Genomic DNA, 14209 nt, shown 5'->3' with positions numbered 1-14209 from the left:
ATTTATAAATAATCAAATATACCGTGCTAATGACTTCTATTTCATATATAACGATTATTTAGTACAAAACAAACGTAGTGTTGGCATGTGCGTTAAGCGTGCGATCGATAAATTGCCCGAACAATATGTGAAACACTGTGCTCTATTGGCTATTACCGTTGAAACTAAAAGCAATGACCCCTTTTGCGCATCACATCGAAATTCCATCTGTTTTAGTGCCATTTGAATGGAAACTGCGGCCTGATTCCGATACCCTCTTCGTTCCGTAGGTACGTGCTTGGCTGATTTTCTCTCTCGGAAAGCTCGTCGAAACGATGTCCTGTACCCCCTGGGGTCCCTCAGGAACGTCGAGCATCAAGTGAGTACGCTCGCACAACTCGCTTCAGCCAAAAATAGGTAGCGTTCTCACTTATATATATCTATACTGCTCCTGTTCAACTAGTTTCTATTAAATTCCTCAGACTTCTCTAATCGTTTAGATCACGTCCTTCGAATGCACAGCTCTATTTTTTTTTCTCTAGAAGAAAAACGGTCGTATAATATGAAAGTCAAAAAAATATGCCTTGATTTTGTTCAGAGCTTATTTTAAGAACTGCATATTTGTCAGGCACAGTAATAGCATCATTTATCATCAAGTATCATTCACATCCTACTAAGCTGATTTCCCATCAAGTTTAGTAGATCCTGCACGATTGTGCACCATATATATGTACATACGGTACCTTATACCTAGCGTCTTATATATAGGCTATATATCATAAGACATTTCATCTTATCACATTGATTGAGTGTATTGTTATCACAATTACTCGTATCAGAAATGGCCCAGCAAGGAGCTAGATTAGAGACGAAAGCCAGAGGATTGCCAAGTGATAATTGAAATTTGACTTAAGCTGCTTAGTAATAAAATTCAACTCGCTTGGACAGCGCCTTCTGCGACGTTGTCCGTTAATGTCGCCACGTGTCCTCAACAGGCTAGATTGAATTACTAACATTGATATGAAACTAATATTTATATTACGCCTGCGTGAGACCATCTGGACCTCAATAGCACCTGGAAGAGCATTTGCAGTTTCTATAGCTCTAAAGTTTAAATACCAGAGCGTTGATGTCTTTGCTGCTCATTATCCAACTGTTAGGTCTGAGAAAATTTCCACGGTTCCCCACTAACTATGAAATACCACATTATTTATTCTTGTAACATAAATGATTTCGTTATACATGCACTGCCATTGTCCACGACCTTCTGTCGTCTGCCAGTCATTTACATTTTTATCGCCTGTACTTTTAGGTTTTGTACCGAAGAACTTGTCTAGCTTTTAGGGTCTTAAGGCCATCTTCACTGTCTTCAATTTAATTTTCCAATGAATGGAAAAGATGAAAATTTAGCTTAAGGTTCGGGGACTATATAGGGCGCAACGGAACTTCTTATTCGAAATCCAGCTTCGATCCTTGCCGTATGTGGCCTTACGTTGCCGTGGAGCAGGATGATCTTACCACGTTTGTCGAGTCCTTTCGTTTGGATAACGTGGTTGACAGAATGCAACTGACCAGGTAAACGTATTGATCGACTGTGCAGTTACTAGGAAGCGAATCAGACCCTTACAATCCCATCAAACGTAAAGCATAACTTTTTTTGGGTGAAAATCTAGTTAGACCGTTGTCTTTCGCTTCTTCCCTGCTGAAGGCATCCGTTCCGATCTCCCGTCCATGTTGATGCGCTAGCATTACCTATTATCGTCAGTGATAACTTACGGTCACTCTGGCGCCGTGACGCTGGACAACGGGCGAAATGTTGCAATGCAATGTTGAACCGTAATTCCTTGTTGGATTCCGAGAGTTTATGAGGTATCCAAGCTCCAAGTCTGTGTGAAAACCCAAGGAAGTTGAAGTGGTTTGCGGCGGTGGCTGCCCATCTTTTCAGCCAATTCTTTAGCTGTTTGTCAGCTGACTTCCTTTGAGAACGCCTACAATAAGTCGTCGTCGTCGTGAAATTCAGACGTTCGGCCAGAGCGAGGGGCATCTTTCAGGTTCCAAATACCGTTTTTAAACTTGACAGACCATTTTTGAGCAGTCCTTTTAGCGTTACTGTAACGTTCACAAGACAAACGTCCTGAGCTGTTTGGACGGCATCTTGGACACGACAGAATGCATAGTACAGCAGTGTCGAAACTGTACTTTTCTTTCACCTGGAACATCCGATTTCGAGGAGTTCTTTCAAGTGGAAATGTTACAGTGTGTTGATGGCGCGAAAAAGGGTTACATTTGAAAAATATAACGACCTGGTACTTTCGAAAAATACGTACTGAGAGGAGATACGCATTTGGAAAAAGTAGAATTTCCGTAGATCGAGACATTATCTACGTTGACTATTCCATTTCACTTTGTACACTTTTAGCTTAGCTGCATTTCGTATGCTGACTTAAAGTGCGTACGCTCACTGTGAGTTACAACCAGTTGGCTATGGCGATTTTTTTTGCTGATAACCTAACAGTCTGTGCGGTGCGTATCCATAGTAAATAATACTTTCACACCCGCCATAGCAAAGTTCAACTTCAAATACTCAACAACAGATGATACGGCCAGTTTCTATACGGTTTTTGCCAAATGCTTTTTTCCTTCACAGCGCAATCTCTTAAGCGATCAAGCCAATTTTCTGCTTAACCAAATGTGTCAAACATAGACCAAATTGCTTTTGCAGATACTATAGTCTAAGCTCTTTTTCTGAAAACGACATTACCCATGGATGGTAACTGGCAATTACTTTATCTGCTTTCAGGTTTTCTAGTTATGTCACTGCTGTGCTGCTGGAAAAAAATAACCAGCGAAAAATGCCAACACAAGTCTTTATTAAACATTGGAAACATTCCCCAGTCCCGTTCCAAAGGTCTGCGTTGGTCTTCACCATTCAGACTCGGCTTTAACTAACAGAACGAATGTAGGTGTAGCAGAATTCTTTCATGCTTCCTCCTTGGGTCTAGCATTGATACGACGAGTGTACCAAAGACATTTACCCGGCAGAATAGAATCGTCATAAGCCTCAGACGCTTTCTGATGACAGCCAAGCTGAACACGAATTCAAGCGTTTACAGAACTGAGCGCCTAAGTATTCGAGGCACACAAATGCTCGTTGGTTTCTCAGAATGGCATTGACTCAATGATCTAGTTCGTCGTCTTATCAGATATTGTCGATAAGATTAATTATGCTACAGTAAGAGTCATACCTTCCTCCTGGATCTTGTGATAATAATCTTGTGTTAAAGTATTCAAAACCCCAAAATAACAACAATAATAGTTCTCACTGTCACTCGAAATGATTGACACTCTTCAATAAGTCACCTACAGAACCCGCGTATATATATACAGATACCGCTTATGTATCACACACAGGCCAACAACGCAACCGAAAAGGTCATAACCGGACGTTTCCTCGTTCGAATTTATACAGCGTAAAAGCTGGCTACAACAGGTCCCGCCTTTCCTGCAGGAACATCTTCTCCGAGTTGCTTAGTTTGCCAGAAGATAGGGAGGAAGATAAACGAATTTACCTTACCACCACCATGAACCGCTGATGCCACTGCTAAGGCCGGTAAGTCAATGAAAGTCAGGCCCACAATATTATAGCGACGATGCAACAAATATGTGCCAAATGCCACCGTCTTGCCATTCGAAATCATCGCACGTTTATGGTCCCGCTCTGCTTCATTGGCTGCTCCGCTTAGTAAGACACGCTGACCGCAGACATCGTCATTGTTAACAGCACGGCAGTACCGCAAAACGAAGCAATATCCTATAATTCGAGTAGAGTGTTTTTACACACACTAGGTAGGCCAACCAGCAGCGACGGAGGCAATGCTAGAAGCTGGCAGGAAAGGGACGAAATTGGCAAATGGGGAAAGGGGATTTAAAGTCTTATGGAGCCATCCAACCGCCAGAGGCCTGACGTTCGCAGGACTAAACAGCAGGAACCGACCAACTTAGCCAGGCTTACCACAGTAAATGCTACATGCCTCCGGCTCCATCAGTGGGCGTACAGTACTGACAATGGGTAGCTAATACACACACGCGCACCATCGCGTTGTGGCGACAGCTCTCCGGAGAGGGTGAAAGAGCTGACATCTAACGAAGGTCTGCTTAGTTGATTATGGGTTATTGCTGACCACATCTATCCAAGTTATTTCATCGTTTCTTAGAAATGAGCAGCAATAAAAGCAACTGATAATCTAATAACACTCTCCATGAACAGAAGAAAGAAACTATCTAGTAAGTAACTTTGGTATAGCTGTCGGCCTGCAATCATTACTGCTTCACAGAATCTATACATGTATATTCTGCGCAGGTTTGGCTGCTTGAAAATGCAATTACGACAAAGAAGATTTGCATTAATTTGTTCGTAATTTGCAGTAGTAGTATACTGATCAAAGGGAATCATTTGTTCCAAAAAACTGAGGACTCTTATCTGAGTTCTGATTCTGTAAAGTGTAACGTTTTCTGTGTTTTGATGGCCGGTATTGCCGTTAAGCATTATCGTATCATACGGCTGATTTTTCGTACGGAACAGATGTTCAAACTCGAACTTAGACCATAACGTGCCCAGAAGATAAGCAGGCTAATATGTTATCTCTTAATCCCGTAATCTATCACAGGACGTGTGGTGCCATATTGGTGAAACCGTAATGCCGATATGGAGATGTTCTTCTTTCTGAAGGCAGATTATCTCGAATTTTTTCGCGGACCCCTTTTTGGCTTACATCTATAGATGTTAATGATCTGCTACACTCAGGTTAGACACAAGTACTCAGTTTTGATATTAACTGTGATCTTGTCACAATCCTTGAATAAACGAAGCCGATGTATCTTGCTTAGGTTTGTTTTACAGTTGAGGCTCAATTTAAGAAGTCATTGGTTTTAAGCTAAGCCATCGTCATTTAAGCGATTACATAATTGCCAATTACTATTCTTTAAGCATTTCTGGCTGGTCGTCGACACAATGAAGGCCCTTACTGAGACATTTACCCTTATAAAATGTGACTTTTTGTGCGGCAAGCGGAGGTGCTTGCATGGCATAGCATCGTCGCGTGCATATTTCCGGTATATTGTTAGAGAAAGTCACGTTGCCTCGGCGTCTTAGCGCACTTTGTAATCTAGCTTGTTTTTTATAGCCGCAGAGTATTATCGAGCTAGGTGTGTTCTTCCCTTAGTGAAGTCTTGTTGGCCAAATGGCTGTGTATACGTGCTCACGTGCACGCAGTAGCAGTAACACACATGGATCTTGCACGTTCTGCAAACAATTACAATGTACGGTTTTAACCTTTGAGCATACTGTTACCAAACCTACGCATTTCCATCTATCGATATAGATAGAAATTTAGTTAAACGAATTCTGCTTGAAATATTTATACGGCTGGAGAAGCAGTGGCAACGCCTGAGATTGTACAAAATTTATCTCTCGACGGCGACCGTTAAACACTGCGTTAAGCAAAGCCGCAGTCGCGTCGGTGGGACGATAGGGTATTAGGTGGGGCTTCTTTTGGGCGATGAATTATTTTCAGTCAGTTATTTTTAATTTTGTATAGTATTATTGTTACAGAATAGTCATGCTTAAGCCTTTTAAATCGTACCTTTGGATTTGGAACTCGGTATGATTGAACGGGGTCAATTTTCTCATTTTTCGTTTCATTAAGTACTACATTAAGTGTTGTTAAGCAAGTATTTGTGATCTTTGTTGACTGAGTTTTTTTTCCAGTCTGTTACACGCTTTTGGGCTTCTGTCTCTATTTACCTGTATATATAATTTGTGGATCAGGGACATATTCTCAAAATCAGCGCTTTTTTATAATGATTAAGTTCTTTAACTAGAGAAGTTACTTTGACTAGAATTACGATATTCATTTAAACATGTATATTCGAAAAGCGGAATTTCCCTTATCTTGGCCCAAGTTATTTTTAATAATTTATTTATTTATTTTAGGTTTGATACACTAATTAATGGTACTAAAGAAATGTCATCCTTGTTACACGGAAATTTGCATCTCGTCCTAGAAGAAAATGACCTCGCTAAATAGTTTAGGGATAAGATTGAACGATTGGATACCTTTCTCTACTGGATGTACAACCGAAATGATTCCTCCAAGATCATTCGTTGGCAGATGTAATTGCTGTGCCCAAATGCGGAAGCTGAAAAAAAACGTACAGCTAAGGTGTTCCCAAAAAGAAAAAGGAAAAATTATAAGAGAAAGACAGCCCGTTTGTAGCCGTTATTGCCGCTATTATGAATAGCTATCATACGTTTCTTCTCTAGTAACACATTATTACATTGTGGCAAAACTATTTCCATATATTTTGATTCTGTTTATTAATTAGGTGAGTGGAAATGTTTCCGTTTTATTAAATTACACTTTTTTGCATCCGTTCTGTTGATGCAGATGTTCATATATACTGAACGTAACATGGCCAAATTTTCCACCGGGTTCCAATTAGAAGAAGCGGCTAGAATAAAATATTTTAGAATATTCCGGTGCGAAAGCCGGCAGCGAGCACAACCGACGAAGGCAGTTTGTGGCCGGAGCCTTGTTCAATAATGCAATTCTATCTGAGTGAGGCATATGTCTGTAGTGGAAATGCACGATTGGCACGCCATTGGTATAACGGGAATGAAAGACGGAAGCTAGGCTCCTGTGCGTGTTTAATAATCTCGCTTTCCACTTTAGTTGTGTGGTAGGAAAAACTTCAACTCTATCGGATTCCGACTGTTTAAGCCTTAAGAATCCTCTTCCTTTATGCTCTTTACTGGCCACTGGAAGCCTATAAGGTCGCTAGGATTGGCCGTCTACCGTACAGCCCAGCCCAGTCCAGTCCAGTCCAGAGTCTTGTAAACGTACTCTAGGCATATGGCTCGTAACGGGCCCACCGAACCGGTATTCTATGCCTCCCATTAGCCACGGTAACTTTATGTGTCAACTAATAACCTATCAATCAATCAAACATAGCTATGCTATGAATGGATTTTAAAGTAGTCTACGCAATTTTAAATTTCATGCGGGTCTCTTGCTCTTTACAATTACGATTATATAGTAGCCATTATTGGACCTGAGTCAAATACAGAACACCAATAGAGTACGGGTCATACATAAATAGCCGTAGCATGTTGCGCTCTTTGTAAATGTTCCAACGCCAGCTTCGAACCACAATTAGACAAGAGTTTCGATCAAGGCCTATTGAAGAATTAGTTCATCGTATACATCGTGAATCTCTTATCGTGTCTCTGATAGAAAAGTAAAAAATGCCAACGACAGGATTATTTTTTGTTTATCAATTGATTACTAACGCGGTTTATATCGCTTTAGTCAAGAGTTGTTTCAATTTCCGTTGTGCTTTACATTGTCAACAGTTTCAACCTTTTTGGTGTCGGAAGCCGCCTACCCGTCGTGTGACAATATATTGATTCTTCGAAATATATCGATTTCAGATACGCTGGGCAGATTTACGTGTCTAGGCAATCGACATCACAGACGACGCCCTGCTCCAAGTCGCTATCGATAGATACCGCGTGAGTTTGGAGAATGGCTCTTAAACAAAATAAACATAAATAGTCAAAAAAAGTAGACGAGTATACCTATTCGTTTTTGCTTAAGCTTAGTATTTCTGTTCGTTGTATATTTTCAACTCTGATCATAGTAGATCGACACGATTTGTCAGTTTTCATACTCAACCTGCCACAAATCCTGCGTATTATCGAATCTCCTCGTATCGTACATATGCCTTATTTGAATAAATATTGTGATTTATCATTTAGTAAACGTCTACGTTGTAGCCGCTATCGCACCTAAGTATTCTAGTTGGTTCAATTCTGTTTTCGGCTTCTTGTCTCACAGTTGTCAGAGGACGATCTGTTTTAAAGCCAACCATCCCCACATGGTTGGACTCTCAAAAAGCCTTAAGGCCCTCACTTGTATGCTGAAGGTCATAAAACTCAACCGATTACCGCGCGATCGGTCGTTCCGTGGACACGCATTCCTAACTAAAGGATAGGAGAGAGCCGAAGTCGTCCACCGTTCCCAACTTGAGTTTGACATAGTAGTGATTATACTATGTGGCTTATTATAGTATGCTTATTGGTGTACCCATTACCCCCGAGACAGGCTAAACGCCACGACAAACGAACACCAAACTCACTCAATAGATCAATACGTTACGAAGATGCTCTACAATCTCCTTTGCGGGGTCCTTTGCGAGCTGTGCGTGAACACGTGAGTGCGCTTATGAAAATATGATCGTTCGCTAACGTTTGATCCGCTTTGGTAGTCTGCCTTTTATCCAGTCTTCATGTAACTTAATTTCTAGGGATGGTCAACTGCTAGTGACCTACATCATAACGTCTGAATTTGTCTTGTATATCTCGACGCAACGCTGTCTTCGCGTCAACGCACAAGTCTTCGACTTAACAGCTTAAATGTCAGCGACTGGCAAACGCAATAACGCACGCTAGTTATACGTCTAATTGATTATGATATTCGTTTGGTAAATAGAGCCTTACTTAACTGTAAAGTCTCAGTTTTATTCCACTTGAGAGAATATGCTGTTTCGCTAGCTTTTGCCAACAAAGACTTTTTTGTATTTCGGTAAATTTTGCAATTACAATTGTTTCGCCGTTAGTCTCGTATTGCAATACCGTGTACAGGTGTGAAGATAAGGATTTCCGACTTCGTTATTAACTGTGCCTGCTAGGGCCGTTCGGCAGACTCTATTTAAGCGATCGATCAGCTATATCCTACTTTCAATTAGGAGAGTCGTGGCAGGAACTCAGCTATTCGTCTAATAAAATATTATTTCGATGTAACTGCTTTTTAGAGCATTTAACAGGCAATCTAGAGGTGTGAACTTATAAACCCTACCCAGTTGGGTAGAAGCTTAGCACGAATATATGGAGGGCAAGGTTATCTAGGCATGGTCATGCTTAGAGCATTGGCCCGAGCCCCGACTCTATCACTGTTGATGACTTCCTAGAGCAACTACGGTTCTTTACTTTTCTGAGGAAGGAACCGAGCTAGGAAAGATGGGATCGGCTGAAAAAACAGGCTTACATAGTTGAGTCCCCTGTGGCAGCAAAAGAATTACCGTCGGTTGCCTGCAACTTACCCATAACTCTGCCCATGGAGGACACATAGCGGAATAGACACACATCTAGATTGTTGTTGTTTGAGAAAAAAAAAAGCGAACAAACATAAACGAGGAATTGAGTGTGTTTCTGCGACAACACGACGGAAGCTGTGAACTCCGCCAACGATGGCGACAATGACACACAAATAATTCGGATCGGAAAACCGTCTTAGACCTGTTTTTTTTGCGTATGTATACATGGCAATAACGAGGTAGCAGGTCTAATTTGCAATCTGCGTGCTCATTCACGCGCAGGTTTACAAAGCGGGTTCACAGGGCACCGAAGACGATCACTATTGGATGACAAAATAAAGCTAAATATTCTATTGGCTGATTACTTTCTAACAGAAGGAACCAGTTTAAGCGCTATTCTCCAGAGTCGAGATCGATGACCTGGCAATTTGGGCGAGGCAGTACTTATCATTGCGTACTACCCTATATCTAAATAGTAGATAACATTGGATGCTTTTTAAGTAAGTAAGTAAGTAAGTAGAGAAAGGTGAGCATTTAGTGGGCTACGGCACCTGAAAAAGGTCCGATTTACCTGTGGAAAATACCTAGAAGCAGAACTCGGCGTTCGTAAACGGAATTGAAACAATAAACTTCTAGAAATAATCTAAGGGGTCGTTTGAGTTGAAAAGCAAGTCTAGATTTTATCTATAGGTTTTAACCCGCAAAATATCCAGTGTGCAATTAAATGTGTATTAACAAATTTTGATTTAACACACACTCAATTAACATAAACAGTTATCGATTTCGTTTTTAATACAGTAGAAGCTTTAAACACTTTCCTGACTGTGTCTCTCTAAATCACTTGGCAATTATAATGGCCAGCTAAATAATACAGTAGTAAATCTGTAAAGACAATCCGATAGGTTTTTAACGAATTATCCATGTTTTTTTTGTAAGCTCCCTTAAAGCTATCGTTGACAGCTCAGAAAGCAATCTCGTAAGCTTGGAACGACATTCTATTATATTCTACAAGTAGAGCATGCCTATGGCGAGTTACTTCTAGCACTCAGGCCTGCGCGAAGATGCTTGTAATATTTTTTACTAGTTTAATTAATGTTTTTTTAAGTATCTCACAATGTTTCTCTTAAACAGACAACATAAACTATCTTACTTTATTGAGCAGGATCACTTCAAAGTCTTTTCCAGATCGGTTAGACCCAGATGATTAATATTGCAGATTAAACAGCTGCCAGATCAAATATCACTGAGGCTAGTCAACCCATTGTCTTGACGAAGCCATTGGTCCTTTTAGCCTGAGACCCTGATACCTTAATTGGTTTGAATCTTCGGCTATAGCAACTTTACGAGAGACCGTTGCCTGCAGGTTGCAGTGTATTTTACGAAGAGAAAACGATATTTGGGCGTGCGAGCTTGCGTGTTAGTTTTGTTCGTTACCACCCAACATTAGCTCGCTACAACAAAACGACCCTTGTGCATTACTCCAATTATACATTTTTACAATAATTAAGAGACATATCTGTAAGACGGCGTACAAGATAAAAAAAAAAGTTACCGTTTACAAGCTCTTAGGGTCCATCATGAAATCAGTTCACAATTGATTTGTCATACATTTTTTGGTTATGAAAAAAATTACTAATATCTCTAAAGTACTTGAATCTCCAAATTACGCCTTTATCAAAAATACTGTCCAAGCATAAAGTTGCAAACGAGTTTACCATTAATCCCAAAGATAAGTTCTGCTTTACTCATCGAAGATCCTCAACACACATGCTTATCTCGCAAACTCACCTGGAATAAACGAGTATGATACAATACGTTACACTGAAATGTTAGTTTAGGCTAAAGACCAAACAGGTCCTAAATAGGAAAAGTTCTGGATAGCGCATTGTCGAGATAGCAGGCAAAGCTTGATAAAACATACATATGTTGTTAGTAAATGCAAAAATATATCTTTAGTTTAGGTTAAATTTCGAAAGTTTCCAAACAATACCAATCTGAAATTCGACTTGGCCTTTGCCTTAGGATATTTGAGCCGTTTGTTCCTCATATTGAGTGGTGACAAACACACATGCAGATAGGACTTTCAAGAACTTCTAAGTTTCCAAATACAAACTAATACCACTTAGGCGACGGAATGTATTCTCAGTGTATATTACTGCTGTTAAAAAGTTTTTGCTCAATTTTGTTGGAAAATTTTTCGCCGGATGATGATTTACGGTTTGGACGTCCACAGACATTTTACGATGAACTTCAGATGTCCTTAGACGAAAACTCCTTTCTAACTTAATAGAAAGTTGTCGACCTATTGAGAATGACTCAGTAGACAGTTGTGAATCGTTTACCTGCTATAGGAATGAGAGAACAGAAAAGTGCGTTCTCTCTAGGCAGAATTCACAAGCATAGTAGAGTATCGTACCGAGTATTATGCTCGCTTATCAAGGGACTGAAGATATAATATTGTGTAGTAAATTGTCACTAGTGGTAAGATGCAAATTCTCATCTTCAGTACCAAATGTAAACATCGCAGGTTGGCGCAGAGTACTAGCCAGGTCTCACACAAGGCAAGATATTCACAAAAAAAAAAAAAAAAAGTTATTCTGAGTGTTTGAGGAATATAAACGAAATGCTTTATTCCAAGCTTCTAGAATTTCCTGCAACTATAAATGCAAAATGTGGTATTGACTAAACTAAGTAGCTCAATTAAAGCGGAAGGATCCTTTGCTTGCCAAGAGCGCTGCAACCCGATTTTTCCGTATGGGAAAATGCTTGTTCCCAAACCACCTTTAGAAGGCCAAAAAATCATAGTAGAATCAAACTGGAAGATTCTCTCTTGCTGAACGTTGCTTCCTTCAGGTAAACAATAATTTAGGTCAATGCGAAATCTATTGGCTAGTGAAGAAGTTGCTGAACGTTAAGAGGGTCAGAAAATTAGTTATCTATTATTTTGATTTGAAAAGCCGAAAGCTCTAGATCTGGGCGTATATGCTACCTTCACGACGAACGGTAAAATATTACAGGTCTACGACAAAAAAAGTCTACGACATTTTTTAGAAAGCAAAAGTAAATATTAATAACAAAAACTGAGACCTTTTTGTAAACCTAATAAGTTATGATCCTCAAATATGCAAGTGACTAAGACACTCTCAGATTGACCTTTTAGTTTCTTATACCCGCCAATAATGATCGTGTCATAAGCAATGACAGGTTCAACAAAATACAATTGGCGTTAAAATGGTCTTAGATATACATATCGGGTTTTGATATATACTCTCGAGTCAGCGCAAAGATTGTTTGGCCCAAATGAATACTATGTAGATATTTACCTGTAACTTATTTAGCGGTTCTATAAAAAGAAGAACTTTTACCGAAGTTTCAGAACCATAGCAAACAATAGTAATAGCTGATATAAATATATTTGCCTTTTGCGTAGGCACAAATAGACCATGCGTTTGTAAAATTATCTCCAAAATCTCATATTAAAAAGCTTAAATAAGGAAAGGCTGTATAAGTAAGGTGCAATAAGGACGCGTTGCGAGCTGTTTTAATCAACCCGTTACTCTCCTAAAGTCAGACTCGTTGAAACATTTGAAAACTTTAGTTTTTCTACATACATCAATGAATAACAATTTGTATAGATTCTTATTGTATTATAGAATAAATGATTCGTTTTAAAGACAATACTCTCAACATGACTTTTGGAAAACTAAAAAAACATACTGCTATAATTCCCACTGCTTGATGCGAGATAAGTTTCTTGTCCCAAGAGAAACTTCGCTAACACGTCTATTGACGAAAATTTAGCGGTTTGGATCGCCAAAATTAGGAGCAATGCCATGTCGAAAAGCTATGTTTCAAAGGAATAATTAATTCAAAAAATCGATGGGTCCGAAGATTTGCCGCGTTGTAAATTACAACTACATGAAATGATTCTGTCCAGGATTCGGTGCAGGGTAGAAGACCACAATAACAGAGCAATGACGATTTATTAACTCGAAAATTATTAAAGGTCATTTGAAAATTGCGAAATACATGGGTATATTTATTTTCGCTTACATTTGTTCTCATAATCAGCACTGTGATATTCTCAACATTTTCAATATACGCTATCTAAATATCAGCCAGCTCTGAATCTGGTACCAATGGTAAACCTCTCGCTTTGCCTAATTTCCATTTATCTTACTCGGCCCCTGCAAAAGCCACTGGTGTATGTACCTTAAAGTAAGTTGTTTTCTTGCTAATTTCAATCAAGTCGGGCCTTACAAATGGCAATCTAGGTTTCTTCTACGTTGAACGACTGCTTCAAAGTTAACGGGTACTGCTAACACGTTAAAGTAAGTAGCTCGTAATAGCTGCCATTTATTAGCACATACAAATTATTTTACCCTCGAAAGGTTCACTCTTTTGATATTTTCTATACATGCTTTCCGTCCAAGTAGCCCCCACGCCCGTGCAGGTTGCACGCCTATGTTTCTCTATATGTCCATGATTTGGCTTCTTGACTTATTTGACACTTCTATCAAAATAGAAACTTCTGTCATTCATCATTTCCAATTTAAAGCTCCATCCATACATGTTATACATAGTCGAAGGTACACTTAAGCAGATCCATTTTCTTCTTTTAGCTAGGATTTCAAAAAGGAGGCAGTCCTCCTGACGCGTAGGTACCATACGCAGATCAAAGGTTCGTAGCTATGCTTTTACACCTTTACAGAATATGTAAATCAAACTCGTATTTGTTTTCTCAGACTTTGCTTTACTAGTCCTGCTACACTTAGCCTGCTGTTTTCTACCAACCAGTTGCTAAGTACACACCTCTCATTTAGCTAATTTCCAAATAGCAGCACCACATGCATTACGTACGAACAAGGTTCTTTGCCGTGGTAATTAGATTAAATATAACGGATTAGCATTTGCTTGTCTCTTGTTGTCTATATGTTTATTTAAATGACTTCGTCTGCAATAGTTGTCCATATATTTACACGTTCGGCATCGGCGGTTTGTTGTCTCTTGCCATTAGTTGTATCCCTCGACTCCTTGAGTCTTTGCGCTTTTGTCCTAGGCGACGCCTAGTTACATC

General features: G+C 39.6%; 1 long non-coding RNA gene across 1 annotated transcript; it reads left to right on the top strand.

The window, feature by feature from the left end:
* Positions 1-572: 572 nt before the first annotated feature.
* LOC111265253 (uncharacterized) lies at positions 573-7574 on the top strand. Its single transcript, XR_002683349.2, has 3 exons — positions 573-4263; positions 4647-4783; positions 7469-7574. It is a non-coding gene; the product is annotated as an uncharacterized LOC111265253 (long non-coding RNA).
* Positions 7575-14209: the final 6635 nt, after the last annotated feature.

The sequence above is a fragment of the Varroa jacobsoni genome, unplaced genomic scaffold (genome assembly GCF_002532875.2).
Source record: "Varroa jacobsoni isolate VJ856 unplaced genomic scaffold, vjacob_1.0 scaffold_948, whole genome shotgun sequence".
Lineage (NCBI taxonomy): Eukaryota > Metazoa > Arthropoda > Arachnida > Mesostigmata > Varroidae > Varroa > Varroa jacobsoni.
The sequence above is the reverse complement of the archived record's forward strand: the minus strand, read 5'-3'. Positions and strand labels throughout refer to the sequence as shown.